Source organism: Mesoplodon bidens (genome assembly GCF_964165515.1).
Source record: "Mesoplodon bidens genome assembly, chromosome: 8".
NCBI classification, from domain to species: Eukaryota; Metazoa; Chordata; class Mammalia; order Artiodactyla; family Ziphiidae; genus Mesoplodon; species Mesoplodon bidens.
Window position 1 is genome coordinate 34587989 of NC_138165.1, and position 14677 is coordinate 34602665.

Here is a 14677-nt window from a genome sequence, read left to right on the forward strand (position 1 = left end):
CGTTAATCAGTTTCATTTCTGATCAGAGAGCAAGCGTGGGGATTTAGATCAGGACAGAGTACTTTACTGATCCTTCCACTTTTAGCCTAAGTACTCTGGATATTATATGACCACCTATTTCACCATTTCCTTCCTGCCTTCAATATTTTTTAGGGTTTACATTTAAATATGTCCTACTTCTGTATAAATCTGACTTATTTAGCAGAATGGTGCAGATACGGGCATAAGATAAAATGAAAGTACCCACAAATATGTATAAGGTGTAATTTTAGCATTGTTATTTAGAAAGTATCTGTTAAACATTCTCTACCACTGAGTAGTTTAGACAAAACTTACGCTTCCACTTAGCATTTGTTAATGGTTTTTAGTTAATATGGGTTTTGTTAATTATATGAGAACCTATATGTTTTTCCTAAAAGTAGTGAATAAAATACAATCTTCCAAGCCATGCGTGAAAATCAACCCTATAACAGTATCATTATAATTCATGCTTTTCCCCTTTTTTTTCATCTTTTGGCATACAAAGTTTATATGGGTAGAAAATGAATATTAAGTATATACACTAATTACCCCACTTAGGTATTGTTGGTAGTTACTATTTTTTTTTTTTTTTTTTTTTTTTTTTTTTACGCAGGCCTCTCACTGTTGTGGCCTCTCCTGTTGCGAAGCACAGGCTCCGGACGCACAGGCTCAGCGGCCATGGCTCACGGGCCCAGCCGCTCCGCGGTACGTGGGATCTTCCCAGACCGGGGCATGAACCCGTGTCCCCTGCATTGGCAGGCGGACTCTCAACCACCGCGCCACGAGGGAAGCCCGGTAGTTACTATTTTTAAGATAAAATCTTATCCCACTCTTTAAGTTTTCCTAAAATCTGGGAAACCCTAAATTGTATAGAAACAAATAAGTAGTGTTTGTTTCTTCCAGTACGTAGGTGGTTTGATTTCCCAGAGGGCAGGTGGTAAGTGCAGGGAGGAAGTGAGGCAAGACTTTGTGGGAATTATCTGAGCCTTAAAGAAATTTAGAAGGTTTGGAAGTTAAATAAGGTTCAAGTTGGTTCTTATTGTGAATGTCTAAACTGTTTTGCCCTTCCTTGGTGAAGCGCCATAAAGTCAGGTGTGAATAGACTGCTTTTCTTGTGCAGCAAGCTTCAGCCAAATGGTGATCTCATTTAAACACATATGGCAGCAGCCTGTTGGAAAAGTTTTGTGTGTAAACCTGGGGAGCTGATTAAATGGAAATAATTCCTAAATTGTATTTGAATTATGGGATAATTCTTAATTTTCTTTAACTATATTAAGGCTTTGTTTCATAGTCTTAATTAGTAAAGCTTTGAGATTTGAGAGATATTTACATACATTCATAAAAGAATATATTTCAATTTAATACATTAAAATCTTTTAAGTATTAGTAAATACATACAGAATAAGAATATAAAATCTAACTAGAAGAGCATCAAAATAAAGACAAAGAGTTGAGTATGCATGAATAATGAGTAACTGATCACTCATTACAGAAATGACTACATATACAACTAAGGTTGGCATTTTCAATTAAGAAAACAAAAAAAAGCAAAAATGAATGTTCATGGGAGTTTTTTTTTTAAGTGAATCATTCATATTGGGGTTTCTATTTTATAAAATGAGCACATGCTTATAAAAATACAGATAATAGCTATAGTAATGGTAAGTTATATATATTAAATGACTTGTATACCCCGGGGGCCTTATATCATTGCATTAATTCTCACAACCACTTTATGAGGTAGCTATTATAATTATTTAACATTTTAAAAATGAGGAAACTGATTCTCACAAAGGTTGACTTTTAGGCAAGTCACACAGCTAGTAGGTGGCAAAGCTGGGATTCAATTCCAGGTCTCTTTGACCTAATAATCTAAAACCTACTATGGAGTAGGAAAAAAGAAAATAATAATAACCTACAGTACTACCACTCTGATATAGATACATATATAGCCAGACCCACATACAAATCTCTATAAATTCAGTAGGAGTAAATGGTATTTATTATTCTTTTAACTTAAAAGTAAGCTTTCTTATGGCTCTCCCTAATCCCATATATCAAGTATCTAGTGAGAAGTGTAATTTAGAAAAACTTTATCAAATCAAGATATTCCAATCTTTTTTTTTTTGCGGTACGTGGGCCTCTCACTGTTGTGGCCTCTGCGGAGCACAGGCTCCAGACGCGCAGGCTCAGCGGCCATGGCTCATGGGCCCAGCCACTCCGTGGCATTTGGGATCTTCCCAGACCGGGGCACGAACCCGTGTCCCCTGCATCGGCAGGCGGACTCTCAACCACTGTGCCACCAGGGAAGCCCAAGATATTCCACTTCTTGATTGAAAAGCCTGTACTCTTTGGGAACACATAAACATCTGTTGGAGGAGATAAGATTGCTGATTTTTTTTCTTTCTCACAGACAGTAATAAGTACAGACCATTTGTGTTAAAACATAAGCTGGTTTCTTGTTTGGTCCATTTTATGGATCTGCATCCATTAATGATGTTCTTACCAGTTTGAATAAAGACAGTCTAGAAATAGCATGTAACTATATAAATCATCAGGTTTGAGTTTCTTGGCCTTGAGCATGGTCTGCCTCTCCAGGATCTTGGCTACAATAGGTCCTGAATTCATACCCTCCACCAAACCTGGGAAGAATGTTGGGTTTTTACTACACATTAAATGTTGCTGCTTGGGTGTTTAGAAGAATAAACAATTTCAGCACCACAAGATTGAACTCCTTATGCTAAAACATCTGATAACTTCTCAAGCCAGGCTCTTGCCACAAATTGTTGATGAACCTGAACTGTTCAACCTCAGTGTGATGGTTAAGATGGTGCACTGATTCTTGGCCACAGCCCACAGAAGTCCAGTTTAAGTCTGGCTAGAACCCTTGCCAGAACACTCAGGATCTAGGAGATGCTAAAATTCAGAGAAAGGAGATGAGGAGTTTGAATATACTTACGTGTTTTGAAGAAAGAGCATTTTTTGCTTTCAAAACAAGTTTCAGCAGTATAACACTGATGCTTGTGACGTTATTTTATGAGAGAACAGCCACACCAACCATTTATACTTTAAAAAGGTATGTAGATTTATTTTGTCTTAACACTTGAATTTTCTGCTTAAAGAAACACCTAAAAATTTATAGCATGAGTGAAAATCTAGAAAACTGGAGGGGAAAGCATTATTGTACCAAAGTTTTCTTAAATTGCGTTAGATTTTTTTTCATTACTAGTAAAGTTTTCTCTATCACATCCAATGAAATCAAAGCATTTCTGACACAAACACTAATTAACAAATGAGTACAACTATATAATATTTTACTGGACTGTATACTTTCCCAAGAAAATTAGCAGACAGTGGTAGGAAAAGTCAGAGGCCTCGGCCTAAATTCTACTTCCCCCACTGAATCTTGAGGACCAGCAAGACAGTAGTCTACTTTATTTTCCCCAATTGTAAAGTAGGTACAATTTGCTAATTTTTACCAATGTTATAAGGGATATGAGAAACAAATCTGTCACTTTTCTGATCAAGGAGAAAGATGGTAGCACCCTTCTTACTGGGCTCAAATGTTTGCGAGAATAAAGTGAGCAAAAAATAATGATAATAATTCTCTCCATTGATTTCACCACAAAATCTCCATATCATGAATAACCCCAAAGCCATGAAAGTGAATCCATGAAGGAGTTGATCTCTTCTTTCCCTCATCTGGCCTAAACACCAGTCCAATGTTTTGAAATGGAAAACTGAAAAATTAGCCATTGATGGGCTATGGTTATAAATGTATTGAATATTTAGATAAATGAAAACATTTGGTTCTCTTTCTTAATTTTTCAGCTTCTATTAGAACATTCTATTTCACATTCGCTGTCACTTCAGAGCAGAAATAAATATGGCAAGACAGGGATATGGAAGTTTCCAGTTTGGAAAACTAATAATTTCACTAATTGACCTTGTAAGACCCTCTCAAATCACTCTCCCCAGACAGGACTTCAGTGTGAGTGGAACATGTATATTCAGTGCCCCTTGTTCTGATAGAAATAGCCTCTCCCTGAAGAATGGGGAGAGAAAAGGGGCAGAAGCCACCTTCTATGGGTTTATATAATTGTGTTTTCTGACCAACATAAAATCACTGAATGATTTCTTCCTGTTCCAAAGTTCATCCCACATATTCCCTTTAGAAATCCTTAAATCAGGATTTTACTTTTTTCACCTACTTTAGAAAAGTTATCACTTTCATTTTTATGGGAAATCAAGTAAACGTCATATGCTTAGTATCAGTCATCTACTCTTCTGTAATAGAACATGTCCAACCAAAATATATACATGAGATGCTTTCCTGTATGAAACAGAGACTCAGATACACAAATTCCATTGAAAACTAATAACATCTGTCATAAAAAAGGACAGATCAAAACAGGTATCCAGATAAACACATCTGCCTTTTTCTGAATTATTGTCACTATCAATGCCATTATCTATTGTTCATCTGCACTACCTTCATTTCTTCTGTATTAATAGATACCTTATAATTTAACCTGTCATTTGCACTAAAAAACAAACAAAAAAATATCCAGAATTAGAAGAGGAGAGACTGTCAGTTTGATCACCAAGTCTTATGATGTACGCCACTAGAAATTCTCATTAATTATTTTCTATAATTATTAAATGTTATCACAATGACTGTGACATATATAAAGAGTACATAGTTTACTGAGTGTAACTAACTGGGTTTAGCCTTGTGTTATTTCTGGGTTTTTTTTTCTGGACTTACTGACTTTTAAGAAGGGGAAGAATATGGGAAATAAATGTAGTGAGGCTGTTTTTACTCACCATATAATTTCAGAAAATTAATATTTTAATAGAAAATACCACATCATGAAGGGATAGTCTCCATATATCATTCTGTTAATAATTGCATCAGGTACCAAAGTCCCATTACAAATTCAAGGCATCCTATTTGTGACAGATGAGTTTCTCATCTTTTCAATGTGGATTCCATCCTCCTTCTCCTACAGGTGGTAAAATTTACAGTGAGCAATTGCTGCCTTAAGCCAGGATGTGCATAAGTCAAGCGAAGAGTCAAAAATAGGACACAAATCTCCTGACCCCTAACCTCTTCCTCTATCCACAGCACTGATTTCTCTCCCTGCTCCATGGTGGCAATAGTGGGCATAGCCAGATGCCAAGGTTTTGTTTCTTCTGTCATCAAGAAATAAATTTCACGGTTAAGGGAGCTCAGCCGGTCACTGATTGCAAAGCACTTTGAAAATGGAAAACCAAATACAGTGTAAGTGCTAGGTGCTGCTATTATTCAGAAGGTAAGAGACTGAGTGCAGAGCTATCATTATGATCATTTGGACCTGGGATACAGAAGAATTTGGGAAGAGAGGCAGAAGGGGCCATAGGTAACATGATTGAGCAACATGAAGAAATTTCACTAAGAAAATTTAACATATTTTCTGAGGCAAGAAACCCTGAAATAATAACTGGGAGCTTTGATTATATTAACAGATTAGTAGCATTCTGATTCCTAAATATTTACAGGGAATAACAGAGCAATGATGAACATATAGAAAGTTTATTTTTCCCATGTCACTCTACAAATAAGAAGCACACTTCTGAGGGTAGAAATGCAGTAATCCTTAAAACAGAAACTTTGGTGAAGGAAATGGCAAATAGTGTAATGAATGACTCATAGTACTTAAAATAAGACATTTAAACAAATTTCTCCAAAATTCTCCCAATGAACATGGAAGCTCTTATTTAGGGAAAATTGATACTGCTATAGCATAGTCATAAATAAAGTTTCAGACAGCCAGCTTTATCACCCTTAGCAAAGAGCTCCCAGGAATGACTGGGAGTAAGGCAAGTCAAAAGTGACAAGTCATTTTCATCTTAATCTCTCAACTTTTGTTTATATTACTCCCTTTCAAGCATGACCTCCCTCTTTTATTCCATCTACCTAACTTTGCTCCAATTTGAAAGCCCGACCAAAACCCCCAAAATCCTCAATGAAGTCTTCACTGATCAGTTTAGCTCACACTAAAGGCTCCCTTTGATTTGCTGGTGGTAAGCAGTGCCTAACATTGAAATATTTTTCAGCTTTTTAAAATAATTTTTAAATATATAAAAAAAGGAAATGAACAGTTCAGTAACTACCCATATATTCACCACCCAAATTCAACAACTGACGTATTTTCTGTATCATTTATTTTTGGCTAAGCTTTTTCAAAATAATTTGTAGACGTAACAATACTTTAAGTACATCAGCATACACCTCCTAAAAGTAAATATATTCTGCATAGTCGTGGCACCATTTTCATACTTATGAAAATTAAAAATGATTCTATTATCTAAAATCAAGTCTATATTAAAATCTGTGCAATTTCTACAAATAATGTACCTGGTTTTATTGAACTAGAGGATCTAATTAATATTCATGCTTTATATTAGGCATTTGGTTGTTATGGGTCTTTAGCCTTTCCTTTTTTTTTTTTGGTCAAGAAATGTTTACTCACTTTAAAAAATCTTTTTGAAGGTACTCAACCAAGGATGTTTAATAATAAAAATAATTTTTAAAATGGGTAAACCTCTAGAAAAATGTCGAAAGAGGTAGACACATTTACTAATATCAGCAATGAAAGAGAAAGCATCTTTAAAGACCCTTCAGATATTATCAGGATAATGAGAATATTATAAAAAAATGTATGCCATAAATTCAACCATGTAGTTGAAATGAACCAATTTCCCAAAAGATACAAACTACCGAAGTTCATACAAAAAGAAATAGATAACCTGAAAATATATATGGATTAATGAAATTTATGATAGTTAAAATCCTTCCAAGAAAGTAAATTCTAAGCCTTAATAATACTACTAGAAAATTCTACCAAACATTTTAGAAAGAAGTAATGTTAATTCCACACAAATTCTTCTAGTACATAGAAGAGAAAGAAGTACTTCCCAAAGTACTTTATGAGGACAGCATAATCCTGAGAAAGGCATTACAATAAAAGAAAACTGCAAACTAATATCATTCATGAACATAGACACAAACATACTCAAAAAATTAGCAAACCGAACCCAGCATTATATCAAAAATATATTAGTACTTACAATACGTTAAACGTAAAACATTGTAATACCTCAATTAAATGACTAAGATTGTCGGACTTGTTTTAAAAAATAAAAAATATATATGCCTCTTATAAAAAAGACATTTTAAATAATACAGGACACAGAAATTTTGAAAGAAAAATGATGGAAAAAGAAACACCATGTAAACACTATCCAAAATAAAGCTGGTGTTGTTATATTAGTAGCAACAAATTAGGCAACATGTATTACCATAAAACAAGAGCAGGGCTTCCCTGGTGGCGCAGTGGTTGAGAGTCCGCCTGCCGGTGCAGGGGACACGGGTTCGTGCCCCGGTCCAGGGGGATCCCACATTCTGCGGAGCGGCTGGGCCCGTGAGCCGTGGCCTCTGAGCCTGCGCGTCCAGAGCCTGTGCTCTGCAGCAGGAGAGGCCACAACAGTGAGAGGCCCACGTAAAAAAAAAACAAAAAACAAAAAACAAAAAAACAAGAGCAAAATCACATAATAAAAAGGTCAATCCACCAGAAGATATAAAAATTCTAAATTTTACTGCACCAGTGTTATAGGTTCAAAATACGCAAGTAAAAAGAAAAAGAGACAAATCCATAATTACAGTGGGGGCTTTAACTCTTTGTTTTTAATAACTAGATAAAGCAGAAGAAAAATCAGAAAAGATATAAATGATCTAAACAAAACAGTATAAAAAGTTGCCCTTATTTTCATATATAAAACACTGCAGACAATAATAAAGAACACACATTCTTAGCAAATGGCCATATTTGCTGAGATATTAGCTTATAAAGTAAGTCTCAAATATTTTTAAAAACTGAATGCATTCATGGGATGTTTCTGACAACAGTGAAATTAAGTCAGTGAAATTATCAAAATGAAGAAGAAATACAACAAGAAACATACATATGCATCATTCAGAAATAAACCACAGGCCAAAAAAACAATTAAAGACACAAGGGGAATTGGAAAATATTTAGACCTGAATGATAATGAAGATAGTATCTATCAAAATGTGTGGACTGTAACTAAAACAGTGCTTAGAGAAAAATTTTACAGTCTTAAACGCATATAAAACCAAAGATTGAAACTCTACAATCAAAATATCCATCTTTGGAAGTTTAGAATTTTTAAAAAACAGCAAATTAAACCCAAAACAAATTAAATGAAGGAAATAATTAAGATGAGGGCAGAGACTAATGAAATTAAAAAAATAAGCATTCAAAATACAAAATCAACAAAATTAAAAGCATGTTCTCTACTTTTAAAAAACTAATAAAAAGTAGGCACTCTCTAACAGGACTGTTCAACAATTATTGTTAATAGTAGAAATTAAAACATACCACTGTAAATCCCACAAGTACTAAAAAGATAAAAATTAGGTTTTATGAACAATTTTATACCACTAATAAAAAGGATTAAATCCTAGGAAAAAAACAATCTAATATAAACCAACACAGTAAGAAACAGAATCTATAATTTTAAATCTTCCTAAAAAAGAATTCTATCTCTAGGACCAAAATCTTAAAATACCTGTCTCACACAAACTCTTCCAGAATAAACTTTCCAACGTTTTATGAGTTGAATAAAATCTTTATAAAAATAATTGACAAAGACATTCAAGGAAAGAAAACTATAGGAAAATATCTCCAGTAAACATAGATGAAAAATTTTTAAATAGCAGCAACTTAATGCTGCATTATATTGAGTGGATAAGACAACACAATGAAGTGTGATGATTCTAGGAATGTAAGGTTGGTCTAATATTGAAATTCAATCTGTAATTTACTACAATAGCAGAATAAAGATGAAAAATCATATAATCTTCTCAAGAGAAGTAGAATACACCTTTCATAAAAGTCAACACCATTTTAACCCTTAGCAAACTAATTTAAAAAGGGAACCTTCTTATTCTGATAGTTTCAACAAACTTACATTCAAAGATGAAATATAGAAAGCTTCTCATCCTGAGATTCAAATTAAGACAGGAATACCACTATTATCCCTTCTATACAACATTCTTCTGGTGGTGCTAACCATTAAAATTAAGAATAACAAATAAATAAAATATGTTAACTTTGTACCATAAATCTCTCCTCAGATTGATTCATATATTCAACAAAAGCCCAGTAAAAATGCTAGTTGTTTTTTTTCTTGGGTTGGCATTTGACAAGCTGTTCCTAACTGTATACAGAAATGCAAAGGACCAAGAAAAGACAAGATAATTTTGAGGAAGAAAAGCAAAGCTGGAGGACTTTCAAGACTTATTAAAGTTACAATAATCAGAGTGATGTTCAGCTAGGTAATATACCAGAGAAACATAATATAGAATTAGAAACAGACGCACACTTATATAGTCACTTCAATCATAATAAAGATTACACTGCAGTACAACAGGGAAAGATTAGTCTTTTCAATAAATGGTGTTGAGTCAAAGGAAAAATATGTATATTAATCCCCACCTCACACTATAATTCAAAACTGATTCAAGATAAACTATAAATCTAAATGTGGAAGATAAAGCAACAAAACTTCTAGAACAAGCAGAGGGAAGTATCTTCATATTCTTGGAATAAGCAAGAATTTCTTAACAAGACCCAAAAGCCCTAATGCTAAAGAAAAATGTTATAAATTGGGCCACATTAAGAGGCTGTTAAGAGGATGGAAAATATAAGCCATGGATTGAGAAAAGATATCAATAGAAAAACATACCTTACAAAAGACTCATGTCCAAAATATACAAAAAACATCTAAAAATCAGTAAAAAGATGGAAAAAGCCATGGAAAAATGAGCAAAAAGTGAATAGGTACAACACAATAGAACAATATGGTCAATATGAGAAATGCAATCACAATGAGACACCACTACTTACGTACCAGAATGTCTAAAATTCTTGTTGCTGAGGATGTAAAGCAATAGGAACTCTCATACACTGCTATTCTCATGGTCTTTGGAAAAGTGACAGAACCCATTAACACTGAACATATGTATATCCTATGACTCAACAATTCCAGTCCTAGATATATATAACCTCCCAAATATATGCATATGCAACCCAATGATGTTCACAGAGTCACTATTGTAAATTCCAAAAAAGTATAGGCTAGGCATTGGGTATATTAACACAATCTATAGCAATAAGCAAGTGTGGACTATTGCTACATACAACAAAAAAATTGAATTCCACAACCTAATATAAAAATAACATCAGACACACACTAATCTTTCATGGTGTGTGTCTATTCACATATCAGAATAGTGACTGAATTTGGAGAGGATAGTACTCTGGGAGTATGTGAGGGGGGTGCTTCTGTTATGTGGGTGATTTTCTATTTCATGATCTGGGTGATGGATACACAGTCATGTTCACCTTATGAGAATTCATTAAGTCATACCATTAGTATCTGTGTACATTTCTGTAAGTCTATTCCTTTACAAAGTTGATCCATAAAGTACAGAACTCTCCCAGCACCCTTAGGTCCCTGACCCTCTGTCCTTTGATCTACTGCCATACCTTCTGTGCAGATGGCCATCAATAAAGTAAGTCACTGGTCCAATGTGTGTGCTTGTTCCAGGTCTCTGAGTACCTCTGGAGATAATATTACAATCCTTGCTCTTCAAGTCATCTTGGCCTCAGCTGGATTCTCAAGAATGCTCACAAAATCCTGTCCTCTCTCCAAACTGGCTCTCTCTCTCTCTCTCTTTTTTTTCAAATTTCAAATTATCACTACCTTAACAAATTCACCACTCTACCTCTGTCTTCTTTGCTCATCAGCTGACATTGCTTCCTCTGCTTTCATAAAACAGAAGCACCATAGAGACCTCTGCACAACACACTCAAAACCAGGAAATTAAGCACAGAAATTGCACTTCTGATAGCAGGAGATACCAGGCTGAGGAGAGCAAACAACCAGTGCATAACTCAAATTCCTCACTTATCAGGTAGCGTATGAGTCTTTCTTTGACTGTATGTGAGCAGCAAGATTCAGCAGGGATCCCACCATAATTTAAAGGACTTGGACAAACAGTCAGAAATAAACAACCTCTCCCTTTCCTCTTCTGCTCTCCCAGTCAAAAAACTTATTTACTTTCCTACTAATCTTCTTCTTTCCCCCCCTAAAATCTTTTCTCCTTTGTAAGACAAATGCTCTACCTCTGCTTTAGACTCAAGATCCCTCTCAGGATCCAGGATTATCCTCCACTAATGATTCCCTCTTTGCCTTTTATCTTCAATCTATCTCTTGTACAACGTAAACGGCAAGCATGTTTATTCCACTCTCAATTAAAAGGAAAAACTGCCTTTCTGTCAATAAAATCCTAGCTTTTATCACATGCCTGAGCTCCAAATCTTTTCATCCAATACCTACTAGATATGCTCAACTTGCATGTTATACAGGCACCTCAAACAAATCCATTAAGAATCCCTACAACATCTCTGTTTACCTGCTCCATATAACAATATTCCCATTCTTCTGTGCAAGCTGGAAGATTGGAAGTCATCTGTGACTCTCTGCCTTATGCAACCAAAGTCATCAGGTCATGTCAATTCTACCTCCTAAAATCTCTTTCAAATACACCTGGTCAAGTTCATCTGCTATTGATTTAATTTGGGTCTTGTTACCTTTAGAAACAATTCAATTGGGTTAAAAACAAATCTAGCTATACTCTGTTTATAATATGCAAAATGACTCACAAAGTTTGAAAGTAAAAAAAGAGCACAAATATATAAGTCTGTACTGTACTATATTCTTACTGTACTATACTTTTAATATGGTATATTTAATTGACATTGATAAACTGAAAAATATTACCTTCTATCCAAGGGCTCATAGAATGGTTATAAAAATGGATGAAATGTTCATTCACAGGTTAAAAAAAAATCCTCTATCATTTTCAAAATTATAAAATTACATATGTCCCTTTGCACACATACAATAAAAAACAAAATAAGGCAAAATAAATTTTAAGTAACATTAACAAAAAATGTCTCATTATATAAATCTTCAGTCAGTGTCAATTAAAACTCTTTACTAGAGAATACTTTAAAATAATTAAAAGAAGAACACTACAAATCAAAACACAAGACAATGTAAAAGCAGTTAGAAGCAAATCTTAACATCAACTATTTTCAGTGTTAAATGAGGAAGAAAAAAGAAAATTAATGAATTGGGCATTCAACTAAATAATAAACACAACATAAACCTGAAACAAACCTAAATAAAGCAATAATTAATACAAATAAAGGCAGAATTTTTCTAAAGGCAGAAAATCAGAACTGGGGAAAAGAAATAAACTAACAAAAGTAGCAATAGCTTTCCTGTTTACCATAAATAACTATGTAAAATATAATGATGAGAAGACATCCCATGAATAATAGCACCCATAGACTCTAAATTATTAAGATAAACCTCACACAAAATACAGAATATTCATGTTAAAAACAAACACTTGAGGGACATGGAAGGAGATATGAATCAAAGTTGTGGTATATTATGTTCTTGAAAGAAAAGTTTAGTATTATAATGATGTCAGTTATCTCTGTATTAGTTTTCTATAGCTGCTGTAATAGATTACCACAAAGTTTGTGGCTAAAAGCAACATAAGCGGATTCTCTCACAGTTCTGAAGATCAGAAGTCCAAAGTGGGTCTTATTAGGTTAAAATCAAGGGCTGCTTTCCTTCTGAAGGCTCTAGAGGAGAATCTGTTTCCTTGCTTTATTCATCTTCTAGAGACCACCTGCTTGCCTTGACTTGTGGCCCCTTCCTCCATCTTCAAAGCCAGCAGTGAGACATCATCAAATCTTTCTTCTCTCTGTCTTCTGCTTCCATCATCTCTTTCTCTGCCTCTAACTCTCCTGCTTCCTCTTTCCCTTACAAGAACCTTGTTATTATATTGGGCCCAATTGTGACTCACAATTTAACAACAGACCAGGAGAGAAATTGAGTTACAAAAGTTTATTACTCCTGGATCTTGGAGGAAACACCTTGAGCGACCACATGGGGAAGTGAAGGTAGGATGCAGCCAGAGAGAGACACACACACAATTTGGGGTACATACTTTTATTAGGGTCCACGGGTGGAGTGCTTTGTGGTTCCTGGGCTAAGACCAGATTGGTCAATTCAAACAAAAAGAGTGAGTTTTGATAAGCCCCATGGTGGTCTTATCTAAAGGGCACACAAAAGGAAGGCCCTGGGAGGAATGGGAGACTGTTGATCACAAGGGCTGTTGGGAAAGTCATAACAGCGACTTACATTTGCTTGTGACTCTGCAGTCAGCTATCTAGGGCACATGCTTGCATGAGGGACTAGTGTCAATTTCAGGTCCCTGCAGGCTGCTTGGCCAAACAAAATGGATGGCAAGGCAGCAGCACCAACAAGTAGCTTAGCTAAATTCTCAGCAGAAATATTAACTGGCAAAATGAAGGTGCAAATGATCAACAAATGCATTTTGAAAATAAACTATTCTGCTAATTAAAGAAATGCATATTAAAAATACCTATACAGTGCCATATTCCCCTACCAAATGAACAAAGGTTTGGTTTTTTTTTCTCTTATTGTATTATTCATTGTTTCCAATGAGGAGGAAGAAATAAACACTCATATGCCAATCTAGTATAGATGTAAACTGGTACGAGGTTTCTGGAAGATATTTAAAGGTATTAAAAATTACAGCTTTTTGTTCCTTTCCGGCGTTCAAGATGTCGAAGTGAGGATGTGGTGGGTCCTCTGGTGCAAAATTCTGGATTTCCTTGGGTCTTCCGGTTGGAGCCATGATCAACTGTGCTGACAACACAGGAGCCAAAAATCTGTATATTATCTCTGTGAAGGGGATCAAAGGACGACTGAATAGACTTCCTGCTGCTGGTGTGGGTGACATGGTAATGGCCACAGTCAAGAAAGGCAAACCAGAGCTCAGAAAGAAGGTACATCCAGAAGTGGTAATTTGACAACGAAAGTCATACTGGAGAAAAGATGGTGTGTTTCTTTATTTTGAAGATAACACAGGGGTCATAGTAAACAATAAAGGCAAGATGAAAGGTTCTGCCATCACAGGACCAGTTGCAAAGGAATGTGCAGACTTGTGGCCCAGGATTGCATCCAATGCTGGCAGCATTGCATGATTCTTCAGTGTATTTGTAAAAGAAAAAAATGATAATAAAAATTATTTGCTCCATGTCACTCTTGACACCACCTAACCCTTACCCCTCTGTAAAATAAAACTACCCAGTGCAGAAAAAAAAAAAAAATTACATACACTTTTAACTCTCTAACGTGAACAGAAATACTTTTAAAGAAGAGTGTTATTTATAACTGCAAAAAAGAAATAATGGAACAATCAAAACTTCCATCAATAATGGATTGGTTAAATAATGTTATGTTCACAGGAGTAAATATACGTGGTAATTAAAAATCACATTTTACAAGTATATATTTAAAGACATGGAAAACTGTTCATTGAATATTAGGTGAAAAAGTATGTACATAACTTCCCAAATAATTTTTTAATGTATATAAATACATTATATTTAAGATAAGGCTAAGTAAGAAAATATTA

At 34.7% G+C, this 14677-nt stretch overlaps 1 pseudogene across 1 annotated transcript; it reads left to right on the top strand.

Annotated features, from left to right (window-relative positions):
* The first annotated feature begins 13832 nt into the window (after positions 1–13832).
* On the top strand, positions 13833–14296 carry LOC308621680 (large ribosomal subunit protein uL14-like; annotated as a pseudogene). The gene has a single exon. The product of its transcript is annotated as a large ribosomal subunit protein uL14-like (transcript).
* The last annotated feature ends 381 nt before the right edge of the window (positions 14297–14677 follow it).